This window comes from Sparus aurata, chromosome 3 (assembly GCF_900880675.1).
Source record: "Sparus aurata chromosome 3, fSpaAur1.1, whole genome shotgun sequence".
Taxonomy (NCBI): Eukaryota; Metazoa; Chordata; class Actinopteri; order Spariformes; family Sparidae; genus Sparus; species Sparus aurata.
In genome coordinates this window covers 1,239,500-1,253,234 of record NC_044189.1, presented here as the reverse complement: position 1 = coordinate 1,253,234, position 13,735 = coordinate 1,239,500, and the positions used below count along the sequence as shown (strand labels likewise).

Genomic DNA, 13,735 nt, shown 5'->3' with positions numbered 1-13,735 from the left:
GAGGTTCAATCTCTAGAAACCTCTGGCAGATGAATTTACATCTGATGTCAAAATACACTTTATATTGATCAGCTGTTATTTGTTGCTCTCATTCTTATGTTTGTGATATCTGCTGCTCTGTCCTCTGGTGTCTCCTCACAGGTGTCTGGTAGACGGAGCTGCTGGACATCCTGCACACCTCAACAGTCTCTCCTGGTGGTTTTGGCTCTGCATTTTAAAACCTCTGCCAAGGAGGACTGTGCTTTCAGTGGCCACAGCTTTAGCTTTAGTCTTTTAGAATAATATATGCCTTATATAGCCAAGAAACATCATATTTAAAGGTTCTGCTGATAAAAGATGTTGGTTTTGAAAATGTTTTTGAGGCTTTGACAAAATGTACGACTAACTGTTGACTTCAACAAAATGGTTACCTCTATAAATCAGAGAACTTTTTTTTCCCTCTGTGGCATATAGATACTTCATTGTTATTTTACTATTTAAATTGTGTATTCTATAGTTTATAAAGTTATTTGTACAATTAAGAGTTCTGTTCAGAACCATTTTCATCCAAAGAAGAAAACTTCTGTAAGGTGTTTATAACACAGGTTACAATATTATTAAAAACTGTTCTTACTTCTTGAACCGGCACCTTATCGTGGTGGAGGGGTTTGAGCACCTGAATGATCCGAGGAGCTATGTTGTCCGGGGCTTAATGCCCCTGGTAGGGTCTCCCAAGGCAAACAGGTCCTAGGTGACGGGTCAGACTAAGATCGGTTCACTCGCCCCTGATGAAAGTTATACTACCAAGGATGTGCACGTCGCCCGGATCGGCGTCACCGGGGCCCCACCCTGGAGCCAGGCCCGGGGTTGGGGCTCGCAGGCGAGCGCCTGGTGGCCGGGTCTCTGCCCACGGGACCCGGCCGGGCGCAGCCCGAACGAGCAACGTGGGCCCGCCCTCCCGTGGGCTCACCACTCGCGGGAGGGTTCAGAAGGGGCCGGTGCAGAGGGATATGGGTGGCGGTCGTGGGCGGGGGCCCCGGCGGCCCGATCCCCGGATGGTGACTCTAGCCATGGGGACATGGAATGTCACCTCACTGGGGGGGAAAGAGCCTGAGCTGGTGCGGGAGGTTGAGCGGTGCGGACTAGAAATAGTCGGTCTAACCTCCACGCACAGCCTGGGCTCTGGAACCCAACTCCTTGAGAGAGGCTGGACTCTCTTCCACTCTGGAGTTGCCCGCGGCGAGAGGCGGCGAGCTGGTGTAGGCTTGCTTATAGCCCCCCAGCTCAGCCGCCATGTGTTGGAGTTCTCCCCGGTGAACGAGAGGGTCGTTTCCCTGCGCCTTCGGGTCGGGGATAGGGCTCTCACCGTTGTCTCGGCTTATGGGCCGAACAGCGGTGCAGAGTACCCGGCCTTCTTGGAGTCCCTGGGAGGGGTACTGGAGAGTGCTCCAACCGGGGACTCCGTCGTTCTCCTGGGGGACTTCAACGCCCACGTGGGCGATGACAGTGTTACCTGGAGGGGTGTGATTGGGAGGAACGGCCTCCCCGATCTGAACCCGAGTGGTGTTTTGTTACTGGACTTCTGTGCTAGTCACAGTTTGTCCATAACGAACACCATGTTCAAGCATAAGGGTGTCCATATGTGCACGTGGCACCAGGACACCCTAGGCCGGAGATCAATGATCGACTTTGTGGTCGTGTCATCTGACCTCCGGCCGTATGTCTTGGACGCTCGGGTGAAGAGAGGGGCTGAGCTGTCAACTGATCACCACCTGGTGGTGAGTTGGATCCGCTGGCGGGGGAGGAAGCTGGACAGACCTGGAAGGCCCAAACGTATCGTGAGGGTCTGCTGGGAACGTTTGGCAGAACCCTCTGCCAGGGAGATCTTTAACTCCCACCTCCGGGAGAGCTTTGACCAGATCCCGAGGGAGGCTGGGGACATGGAGTCCGAATGGACCATGTTCTCCACCTCCATTGTTGACGCGGCTGTCCGGAGCTGTGGCCGTAAGGTCTCCGGTGCCTGTCGCGGCGGCAATCCCCGAACCCGGTGGTGGACCCCGGAAGTAAGGGTTGCCGTCAAGCTGAAGAAGGAGTCCTACCGGGCCTGGCTGGCCCAGGGGACTCCTGAGGCAGCTGACGGGTACCGGCAGGCCAAGCGTGCGGCAGCACGGGCAGTCTCGGAAGCAAAAACTCGGGTCTGGGAAGAGTTCGGGGAGGCCATGGAGAAGGACTACCGGTCGGCCTCGAAGAGATTCTGGCAAACCATCCGGCGCCTCAGGAGGGGGAAACAGTCCTCCACCAACACTGTTTACAGTGGAGGTGGGGAGCTGTTGACCTCGACTGGGGACATCGTCGGGCGGTGGAAGGAATACTTCGAGGATCTCCTCAATCCCACTGACACGCCTTCCATAGAGGAAGCAGAGGCTGGGGACTCAGAGGTTGACCCATCCATCACCCAAGCCGAAGTCACTGAGGTAGTCCGTAAGCTCCTCAGTGGCAAAGCACCGGGGGTGGATGAGATCCGCCCTGAGTACCTCAAGTCTCTGGATGTTGTGGGGCTGTCTTGGCTGACACGTCTCTACAGCATCGCGTGGCAGTCGGGGACAGTGCCTCTGGACTGGCAGACCGGGGTGGTGGTCCCCCTATTTAAAAAGGGGGACCGGAGGGTGTGCTCCAACTATCGGGGGATCACACTCCTCAGCCTCCCCGGGAAAGTCTATTCCAGGGTACTGGAGAGGAGAATTCGGCCGATAGTCGAACCTTGGATCCAGGAGGAACAATGCGGTTTTCGTCCTGGCCGTGGAACACTGGACCAGCTCTATACCCTCTGCAGGGTGCTCGAGGGTTCATGGGAGTTTGCCCAACCAGTCCACATGTGTTTTGTGGACTTGGAGAAGGCATTCGACCGTGTCCCTCGTGGCATACTGTGGGGGGTGCTCCGGGAGTACGGGGTCGGGGGCCCTCTGTTAAGGGCCGTGCGGTCCCTGTACTGCCGGAGCAGGAGCCTGGTTCGCATTGCCGGCAGTAAGTCAGACCTGTTCCAAGTGCATGTTGGACTCCGGCAGGGCTGCCCTTTGTCACCGGTTCTGTTCATTACTTTTATGGACAGAATTTTATAGGCGCAGCCACGGGCCGGAGGGGATCTGGTTCGGGAGCCAATGGATCTCGTCTCTGCTTTTCGCGGATGACGTGGTCTTGTTGGCTCCTTCGAGCCGGGACCTCCAGCATGCCCTGGGGCGGTTTGCAGCCGAGTGTGAAGCGGCTGGGATGAGAATCAGCACCTCCAAATCCGAGGCCATGGTTCTCCACCGGAAAAAGGTGGCCTGCTCCCTCCAGGTGGGAGGAGAGTTCCTGCCTCAAGTGGAGGAGTTTAAGTATCTTGGGGTCTTGTTCACGAGTGAGGGAAGGACGGAGCGTGAGATTGACAGACGGATCGGTGCAGCGGCCGCAGTAATGCGGTCTTTGTATCGGTCTGTCGTGGTGAAGAGAGAGCTGAGCCGAAAGGCGAAGCTCTCGATTTACCAGTCAATCTACGTTTCGACCCTCACCTATGGCCATGAACTCTGGGTCATGACCGAAAGAATAAGATCCCGGATACAAGCGGCCGAAATGAGTTTCCTCCGCAGGGTGGCAGGGCGCTCCCTTAGAGATAGGATGAAGAGCTCTGTCACCCGGGAGGAGCTCAGAGTAGAGCCGCTGCTCCTCCACATCGAGAGGAGCCAGCTGAGGTGGCTCGGGCATCTGTTTCGGAGGCATGTCCCTCCGGGAGGAGACCCCGAGGAAGACCCAGGACACGCTGGTGTGACTATGTCACTCAGCTGGCCTGGGAACGCCTTGGGGTCCTCCCGGAAGAGCTGGAGGCAGTATCCGGGGAGAGGGAAGTCTGGGTGTCCCTGCTCAGGCAGCTGCCCCCGCGACCCGGCCCCGGATAAGCGGAAGAAAATGGATGGATGGATGGATGTTCTTACTCTTGTTTTGATACTTGATTTGTTTTTCCTACTTGATTTTATACTTGTGTGTTTGAGTCTTCTGTAATTTTCTGTGTGCTGGTGTTTTTATTTTAATCGAGGAGTTGCACTGAAACTTTGTTGTACACTGTGTAGTGATAATAAAGCGATCTGTGCTATTATATAAGATTTATGTATTATTTTGCCTCATCTATACAACACAATATCAAAAGACAAAAGGGCTGGGACCTGGCATCCCATCACACACACACACACACACACACACACACACACACACACACACACACTTTCATCTACTTTCATGTTTGTGTTGAATATAAAACTCTTGAACATTCTTGCTGTCTATTCAATATTGTACAGAGGTGAATGTTACCAACATAAATGGTGCCCAGTGCGAGGAAGCGTTTTTATCATGAGAATTGATTTATCAATCTAATTCATAACCCATTTGTTTAACCAAAATCTTTTAGGTTATTAACTGCCACTCTGAGCCATTTGCTATTGCCGCTATCGATTCAAGGTGAACGTGCTTTATAGGAATTGTGAGTATTTCAGTTCAGCATTTGAATATCCAGTACTAACAATTTAAGTGTTCCTCTTGTTAGCCACAGCATGCCACCAGTCCTCTGATACATAGAAGTTTATATCTGGCTGTTACTGCCTTGCTTTTCAGCCTGAGTAAGAAGTAGAGCCAGAAATAGAGCCACAGCATGCTACCAGCCCTGTGAAACAGAAGTTTTGTACTTTAACTGTTACTACCACGTGTTTCAGCTCGAGTCAACTTTAAGAAACAAGCCTCTGATGGTTACTATCCTGCATTCCAGTTAGTGCATGTTTAAGGTCTGGTAAACAAAGCTAAGAAAGGTTCTCTGGAGAACCAATTCTTGGGGGTTCAGAGTTAGTATAACCCTTGATAATGGTAGACCCTCTCAGGGCCCCAGGAGGGACCTAAACGGTCCCACCAGAACCAAAAGTTTTTCTCCTACAGGTACAAGCTGAAAAATGGTTCTATGGAGCACTTTTATTTCAAAGTTTGTGACCACAGAAAACAAATTACAGGAAAGTACTCATACATGTCTGTTTTTACATGTCTTATGTTAATAGTATAAATCAATCAACATAAACAAATAGTCAATCCACTGAGATTCTGTACATTGCACTCATTAAACCATTAATTCAGCCTGCGGAGGAATATCGGACTCTGATGATTGTCATGTGCTTTGAAATCTTTGTTTTCTTTATTTTCCTATGTTTTGATGTGTTACACTCACTGTCAGCAGAAGATGTCAAATGTCAGACATGACAGAGCTGATAAAATCATGAGAGTAACGTAAATCAGCCGACGCGCAACTCAGTTTATTTGGAAGTTAGCCGTACATTTTGTTAAAGCCTCAAAAACATTTTTAAAACCAACATCTTTTATCAGTAGGACCATTAAATATAAAGTTTCTTGGCGACCACGTGATCACGTGACTACGGACAGGTGAACATGGCGTCTTAGTAAGAGAGGCAACTCGCCAGACCAATTTAACCCCTAAAAAAAGAAGAAAAGACAAGCTACAAAATAACACAAAGAGGAGGAATATCTGTGTTAACTGGATGACTCAGGAGCGGGTGACAAGACAGAGAATTAAAGATCAAATCTCTGCTAGAAACACTATGAGTGCAAAGAAGACGAGTGCGCAGGACGCCGACGCAGGTGAGGAGGCTCCAGCGTGGGCGAAAAGTTTGTTCAGCTCATTTCAAAGTAATCAAGAGTCAATGACAGTCAAACTTGATGAGATATGCTCCTCGATCCGAACATTATCAAAAGATTTTAAAGCTGTGCAGCACAGAGTCGCAAATGCAGAAAAACGCATAAGCACCCTGGAAGATGACCTGGGAAAGGAGAAATCTGTGGCGCATGAGCTCTCCACAAAAGTGACACTCCTGTGTAATCGGCTGGATGATCTTGAGTCGCGCAGCAGAAGGAATAATATCATGATCATAGGCATCAAAGAAGGCATGGAGGCCGGGGATCTGACTGGACTGCTGGTCCGCATATTTCGTTATGTTCTGGGCGCGGGTGAAAGTAACCCAGTGCCTGAGGTGGATCGGGCTCACAGAGTGTTGCGCCCACGACCTAACCCTGAGGATCCACCACGCAACATTATAGTACGGCTGCTAAGATGGGAAGATAAACAGAAAATAATGGCTGCAGCAATAAAGAAAAAGACTCTCTTCTTAGAAGATCGACCTTTTTACATCCGACAGGATCTGACAGCTGCGGTGAGGAGACAACGCGGAGAATACAACGATATAATCCAAGAACTTAAAAGGCAGAAGTTAAGATGCGGGATACTTCATCCTGCCCGGCTAGTGGTGACTATTGATGGACAGAAGTTGATTTACAACACGCCTGAGGCAGCACGGACAGAGCTGGAGAAGAGGCTGCAGCAGATCCACTGGACCAGCGCACCTGACGTCGGTCCGTGACGTCCTCATACAGTGAGTTTCCGATACAGGCTCTCTGTTGTTTTTCTTTTTGTTTAAAGGTCCTATGCCTGTTTTATTAGAATATAGACAATAGGATACAAGGACTTGGTTATATATTTTGCGGCTTGAGTAAACCAATTGTCATTGGAAAGTAAAGTAAGAAATATGGTTGGCAATCTTGACATAGATTTGAACGTTTTTTTTTCTTTATATAGGGGAAATATCAGTATTAAGTGTTGTAATGGTCTGGAGGGCAGTCATACGGCGACGTCTACGCCCGACTATCACGGATTGGAGATGGACTTTTTTTTTTCCCATCTTATTGACACTAAATGTAATCTGCTTTATTGTGGGTTGGTGTGTGTGTTTTATGTTGTGTATAATGTGGTATTTTTGTTTGTTTATTCCCCTCCTTTCCCTGTCACAGTACAGCCTTCTGCAAAATACTCTTATTTAAAAAAAAAAAAAAAAAAAAAAAAAAAACTAATTATGTTTAATGTCATCAAGGATAATTAAAGTTATCACATGGAATATAAATGGAATTCAAAATCCTATTAAAAGGTTTAAAGTTCTATCGCATTTAAATTCTCTTCAATGTGATATAGCGATGTTACAAGAAACACACCTAACAAAGGAAGAGACTATGAAATTAAAACAGCGATGGGTAGGACAAATATTTTTCTCTGCGGGCACGAAAGCTTCCAGAGGAGTTTGTATACTAATTTCAAAGAGGATTTTATTTACAGCCTTAGATGTGATCTCGGACAAAGAGGGACGATGGGTTATAGTCTCAGGTGAACTGCAGAATAATAAAATAATTTTAGTTAATCTATATGCCCCGAATGTGGCACAAGCCAATTTTGTTTCCTTATTAAATATACTGATAGCACAGTTCCAGAACACACCGTTATTGGTGGGCGGTGATTTTAATTTAGTAAATGATGCCTTAGTAGACCGTTCTGGTCACCCTTTACCAGCAGATAAGTCTCTCTCAAGAGCCTTCAACGAGCTACTAGAAACACAATCATTAACTGATGTATGGCGTTTGATTAACAGTCAATCAAGAGAGTACACATTTTATTCAAGGGCACATAATTCTTACTCCAGAATTGATTATCTTTTGCTGTCAAATAATTTATTGGATTCTGTTGTTGATTCCACAATTCACAGTATTGTCATATCAGATCATGCCCCAGTTTCATTAAATTTTGATCCGTCTCCTAAATCTAAACCAAAATCTAAAAGATGGAGCTTTAATAATTCCATGTTAAAAGATGACAATTTTGTTAAACTAATACAACAGAATACAAAAGAATTCATTGAATTAAATATAACTCCTGACATTCCCATTCAGATAGTCTGGGAGGCCTATAAGGCAACATGTAGGGGATGGATTATTAGTTTTTCATCACATAAGAAGAAAGAGAAGTTAAAAAAGAAAGAGAAATTATTATCCAGACTTAAAGAGCTTGAGTTGAAACATATGGCAGATCCAAGTGACAATACTGTGAAACAAGCAATGCTTTGGGCAAGGGCAGAGATACAAGCATTATTGAATGAGGAGTCTGCCTTTACACTATACAAACTGAGAAGGACACTCTATGAAAATGGTGAGAAGGCAGGGAAAATGCTTTCATACCAATTAAAAAAATTTGAACAAAAGCACTCAATCTCCGCTCTAAGAAATGACAGTGGTGAGATTTTAAGGGACCATGATATTATCAATGACACGTTTAAAACATTTTTCTCATCACTGTACGAATCTGAATGTAAAGTAACACAGCAAGAGCTAGATCTTTACTTTGCAAATCTACCCTTGCCAAAATTAGATGAACAGCAAAAACAATCACTTGATGCCCCAATTTCAGCGGCTGAAATTTTGAGTAATATTAAATGTTTGTCAAATGGTAAGGCACCTGGAGGAGATGGTTACACCACTGAATTTTTTAAATGTTTTTCAAAAGAGATCACACCACTGTTAGTGATTTTATATAATGACATTATACAGAAGCAATTTATGCCACAATCGATGCGGACAGCTATAATATCACTCTTGCCAAAACCTGGGAAAGACCACCTAGATGTAAACAACTACAGACCTTTAAGCCTACTAAACAATGACTATAAATTGTTTGCAAAGATATTAGCAAAAAGATTAGAAAAAACGGTGTCCACTTTAATCCACCTGGATCAGGTCGGCTTTATCCCAGGGCGATTATTATCCAACAATATGAGGAGACTCATGCAAATCATGGAGGTTGCCAGCTCTCTCCCACATCCAGTGATAGCAGTATCACTGGATGCGGAGAAAGCATTTGACCGCATTGAATGGCAGTACTTGTTTTACACTCTGTCCAGATATGGTTTTGGTCCAAGATGCTTACAGTGGATCAGAGCTCTGTATCATGAACCCGTGTCAGCAGTTAAGAGCAATAATATAATTTCAGCACCATTTCAACTTTATCGCTCTACAAGACAAGGCTGCCCTCTATCTCCACTATTATTTATCTTGGCATTAGAGCCTCTTGCTTGTACAATAAGGATGGAAAGAAATATTACTGGTGTTTCAATTGGGGGTTATGATTTCAAACTTAATATGTATGCAGATGATATTTTGTTGACTTTGTCAAAGCCATCGTGCTCAATCCCTAGAGTATTGGAAATTATAAAAACATTTGGCAGTCTGTCAGGCTATAAAATAAATTGGAGCAAAAGTGAAACCATACCCTTAAATCATTGTACATACATTACAGATCTGGGATCCGCTCCGTTTATATGGAAAAGAGAGGGGATGAAATATTTGGGCATTAAGATTAGTACACCTATCAGTAAAATGTTTGAATTAAATGCTCAACCTTTGGTAAATTCCATAAAGGAAGATCTTAAAAGGTGGTCTAACCTGCCTTTGTCCTTATGGGGCAGAGCCGAGGTGCTCAAGATGAACATTCTACCAAGATTAATCTTTTTGATTTCTTCCATTCCTCTACATATATCTAAACCTTGGTTTGATAATATAAATAAACTGTTCTCCAATTTCTTGTGGAAAGGAAAGAAGCCCAGAATGAATAGCTCCAAATTATCATTGCCAAGAGATAAGGGGGGCTTGGGAATCCCAGATGTGTATATGTATTATTTAGCATTTAATGTGCGATTCCCTTTGATGTGGGGATATCAACATAATAGAATCCAAGGTAGTTGGGAGTGGTTGGAAGAAGCCATTGTAAGGGACAAGAACAAATTAATTTCGTTGTCATCACTGTGGTACCATCCTGCTTTAGCAAAAATAGACAATTGTATTATCAGCCTGTCATGTGATATTATTAAAAAGGTTCATAAAAAATTGGGAATAACAAAGATTGCCTTAGCATCATGTCCACTATGGCACAATGCAGCATTTAAAGCAGCAGGGAATCCATTGTCAGACCCTGTATGGCAGCATCACAACATTAATGTTATCTCACAAATTGTAGAAAATGGGTTGATTTTGACTTTTGAGGAGCTCAGACAAAGGTATAGTTTAAATGCCAATGCTTTCTTAAAATATGCACAATTAGCATCAATACTGTCAAAATTCCCAAGAGAATATTTGGAGTACAATGTTGAAATAGATATTAAATTGAGAGGTTTAGCATCACACAGAGGCACAGTCTCGGGGCTATATAAATTGTTAATATGCTCCTCCTCAAATCCTAATACCCACACTCAGTTAAAGTGGGAACAGGATTTAGGGGTCTCATTAAATTCAACAGAGTGGGAAAGAATATGGAGGGACCCTGCAGCAATGTCCAAATCGGTCAGATTTAGAGTCATACAAATGAAAATCCATCATAGAGCATATATCACACCAGCAAGAATGAAAAAAATAGACCCCAGCTCCTCTGACCTCTGTTGGCATGGGTGTGGTCAAGTAGGAACTCTGATCCACATGCTGTGGCACTGTCCTGCAGTTAAATCCTTCTGGGAGGATGTGGTCCACTCAGTGTCACTTATGCTGAAGATAGAACTTTCTCCTTGTCCTCTCATTTGTTTGTTGGGATATAGGGCTGCACAACTCAGGTCAAAAAGAGATAGGAAAATAGCAGGCCTAGGCTTTTTGGTTGCTAAAAGAATGATATTGATGAATTGGAAGACACGTAAGACAAATTGTTTTTCAAGAGAAACATGGTTACTTGAATTTTTTGATCTTCTTGGAATGGAGCGAATGGCCGATATGATGAACGATTCCGCGTATAATTTTGGAATAAATTGGGACCAAGTTCTGGGAAGTATTCTAGTTCCAAATTTGAGATGATGGAGGACTCTTGCTGTGCAGCCCTGTAAGTCACATTGTGACCCTGTTTCCATGTAAATTAACTTGAAAATGATTAAGAAATTAACATGATTATGAAATGAACAATCGAATTGCAATGGTACAGTACTGCCCCCCCCCCCCCCCCCCCCCCCCATCTGTGTTTTTAATTTGACTTTGTGTATATGTATGTGCTTGTATATGTAGCATGTCTTTGTCATATCTTTTTGTTTGATTTATTTTATTGTGGTTGTTTGTGGTTGTATTGTTTATTTTGTGCTAAAAAAAAATAAATAAAAAAAAAAAAAAATAAAAAAAAATAAAGTTTCTTGGCTATATACAGCATATAGTATAGTATAAGACTGAAGCTAAAGCTGTGGCCACTGAAAGCACAGTCCTCCTTGGCAGAGGTTTTAAAATGCAGAGCCAAAACCACCAGAAGAAACTGTTGAGGTGTGCAGGACGTCCAGCAGCTCCGTCCACCAGACACCTGTGAGGAGACACCACAGGACAGAGCAGCAGATATCACAAACATAAGAATGAAAGTAGCAAAACAACAGCTGAACAATACAAAGTGTATTTTAACATCAGATGTAAATTCTTGGTCCAGAGGTTTCTAGAGATTGAACCTCTTGTTTCTGTGTGACGGAGGATCAGACGTCATTTTCTCTTTGTGTCGCTCGTCGCTTCTGTTCCTGTAGAGCTGCCAAAGACAGAAGACGAACATGGAGACGACATTTTAATTTATCTCATAAACACTTAGCAATTGATGTCATCAAATGAATAAATAAAACTCCAGATGACATGAACACTGAAGCAGCTTTGATCTGTGCTGCTCAGTCTGATGATGTTTCACCAACAGGTGGCGCTGCAGCAACATGATCAATTTAAATGTCTCTAACTCAGTTTTCACATTTTGCACAATTCATGTTTGTACAGAGCTGATGTATAAACACTGTGAGTGCCTGCTAGTTAAAAATGTTCATGACTTTCAACAAATTAATATTATGATACAGAAACATTTTCTGATGCACAAAACCTCTGAATGATGTAACTATTTTCACCTTCTGTCCAGGCAGTGGCAGTGATGCTGATCATGATGATTAGATAGAGTCCTCCAATCACCAGTCGGACAGTTTGCCACAGGTGAGGAGCAGCTGGAGGAACAGGAAACATTCACACCATCATCCATCACCAGTTACTATAAATGTTCAGCTTTTCATTTCTTTGTCTTGGTCCAAACAATATCACTGTTATAAGCACACATAGAAACAGACTTTATCTCAACATGATGCATCTTCTTTACAGACTACAACAACCAACAACACTCATCTGTCCTGTTGAAACATCCTTTAGAGGAACTCGTCTAAATCTGGTCAGTGATATAATTTGTGTCAACTGTAGCTAAATGTCAAAGTTCAGCAAATATTCATCTAGTAGAAGATGATGAGGAGGAGGAGCAAGGGGACAACGATACCAATAACCAAAGTGGGAGGTGGTCGATGGTCTGCAGGAGCGACTGGAAAACAAAGTAAGAACTGAAAACTCCGTAAGACTTGGTAAGACTTCAGATCATCATTGTAGACCTACCTGTGCTTGATGATGGTGATGTTGTAGTAGTTAGTTTCATCGTAGTCGGCTTCATAGTTGTAGTTGTCTTCTTAGTCGGCTTCTTAGTTGTAGTCGGCTTCATAGTCGGCTTGGTAGTCGTAGTCGGCTTCGTAGTCGGCTTCGTAGTCGGCTTCGTAGTTGTTGTTGGTGGTGTCGTTGTCTTTTTTCCTTGCAAGTGGGGCAGAAACAAGATTCAGTTCAGAATGTAAATCCCAACAAATTTATAAAAATGTACATTAAACAAATCCACAATACATTAATGACCACTAAAAATCTTAATTCAGAATATCTCTTATTACCCTTTAATGTTGTTCTGATTAGTAACTATGGACCATTGAGTTGTATTGAGTTTAGATATAACAGAAATTAAACGTGTCAACAGTCGATCATAAAGAACTTGTGTTTAAATGACCTGACGCTAAAATCGCAAAAGATAATTCAGACATGTTTAAATCTTCTAAATCAAATTGAATTAATACTATAGTCACGATTACACTGACCATATGCTGAATATGTGTAAATATCGAGTTTTCACATTTTAAATTCACCCTGAAGGCACATGAACAACAACAGTCTTTCAGGAAAACAGCCGGTGATTTAACATCACACAGATGGTTCTGTTTAATATTGTTGTTATTTTTAGTATAATTGTATAACTGTCATATGAGAGCACTTTGAAATAAAATGGTGAATAATATGTGATTAAATTGTAAGTGACTTGATGTAAACACAAGTTGTATTGCTGTAGCTGTGTGTAATTTGGTGGTTTATTCTTGTTGATATCTTGAACATGAATCCTGTGAATCTTACATATTAAAAGTCATCCATTATATTCAAACATAATGTGAAACATAATGTGACAAAGTCATCCATCATATCTGAGACAGACTTCTTTCATTATTGTGGTAATTTGTTCTTGTAAGTTGAACTTGCATTCAGAGCACGTCGCTCGACTTCCTTCATTAGACCACAAACTTTAATTTTAAACCAGTGTCAAAAGTTCACTGACTGCACTGACTCTAGATCTGTATCTGTTTGAATAACTGCTCCTCATGTCTTCTTGCTGTTGGTTTTTATTTGTGTTTGAGCTCTTTTAGATTTCATCAATATAAAAACCTGTTTTTAACTTCCTGTTCTTGATCTTTCCCTTCTTGCCTGTTTGTCTGGTTGCTGTAGTTGTCTCAGTGTTCTCTGCTGGTGTTAATGCTGCAGTTGTTGCTGCTGTTTGTCTTCTTGTTGGTTTAGCTGCAGTTTGAGTGGTTGGTGTTGAGTTATTTTAGGTGAAGCCTCAGTACGTTCAGTGAGAGACTGACGACATTTACACTGCAAACTCAAAAACGTCTTCACCGCAGAGAGAGATGAATCATACACTCACACTCAGAGGTATAAAAAGTCTTCTGCCTCTCTGTGGTGT

General features: G+C 43.5%; 1 long non-coding RNA gene across 1 annotated transcript; it reads right to left on the bottom strand.

Moving 5' to 3' along the window:
• Window positions 1–11,071: 11,071 nt before the first annotated feature.
• On the bottom strand, window positions 11,072–12,612 carry LOC115577555 (uncharacterized). The gene is made up of 4 exons (XR_003983193.1): window positions 12,301–12,612; window positions 11,775–11,867; window positions 11,340–11,413; window positions 11,072–11,200 (listed from the first exon to the last, which is right to left on the bottom strand). It is a non-coding gene; the product is annotated as an uncharacterized LOC115577555 (long non-coding RNA).
• Window positions 12,613–13,735: the final 1,123 nt, after the last annotated feature.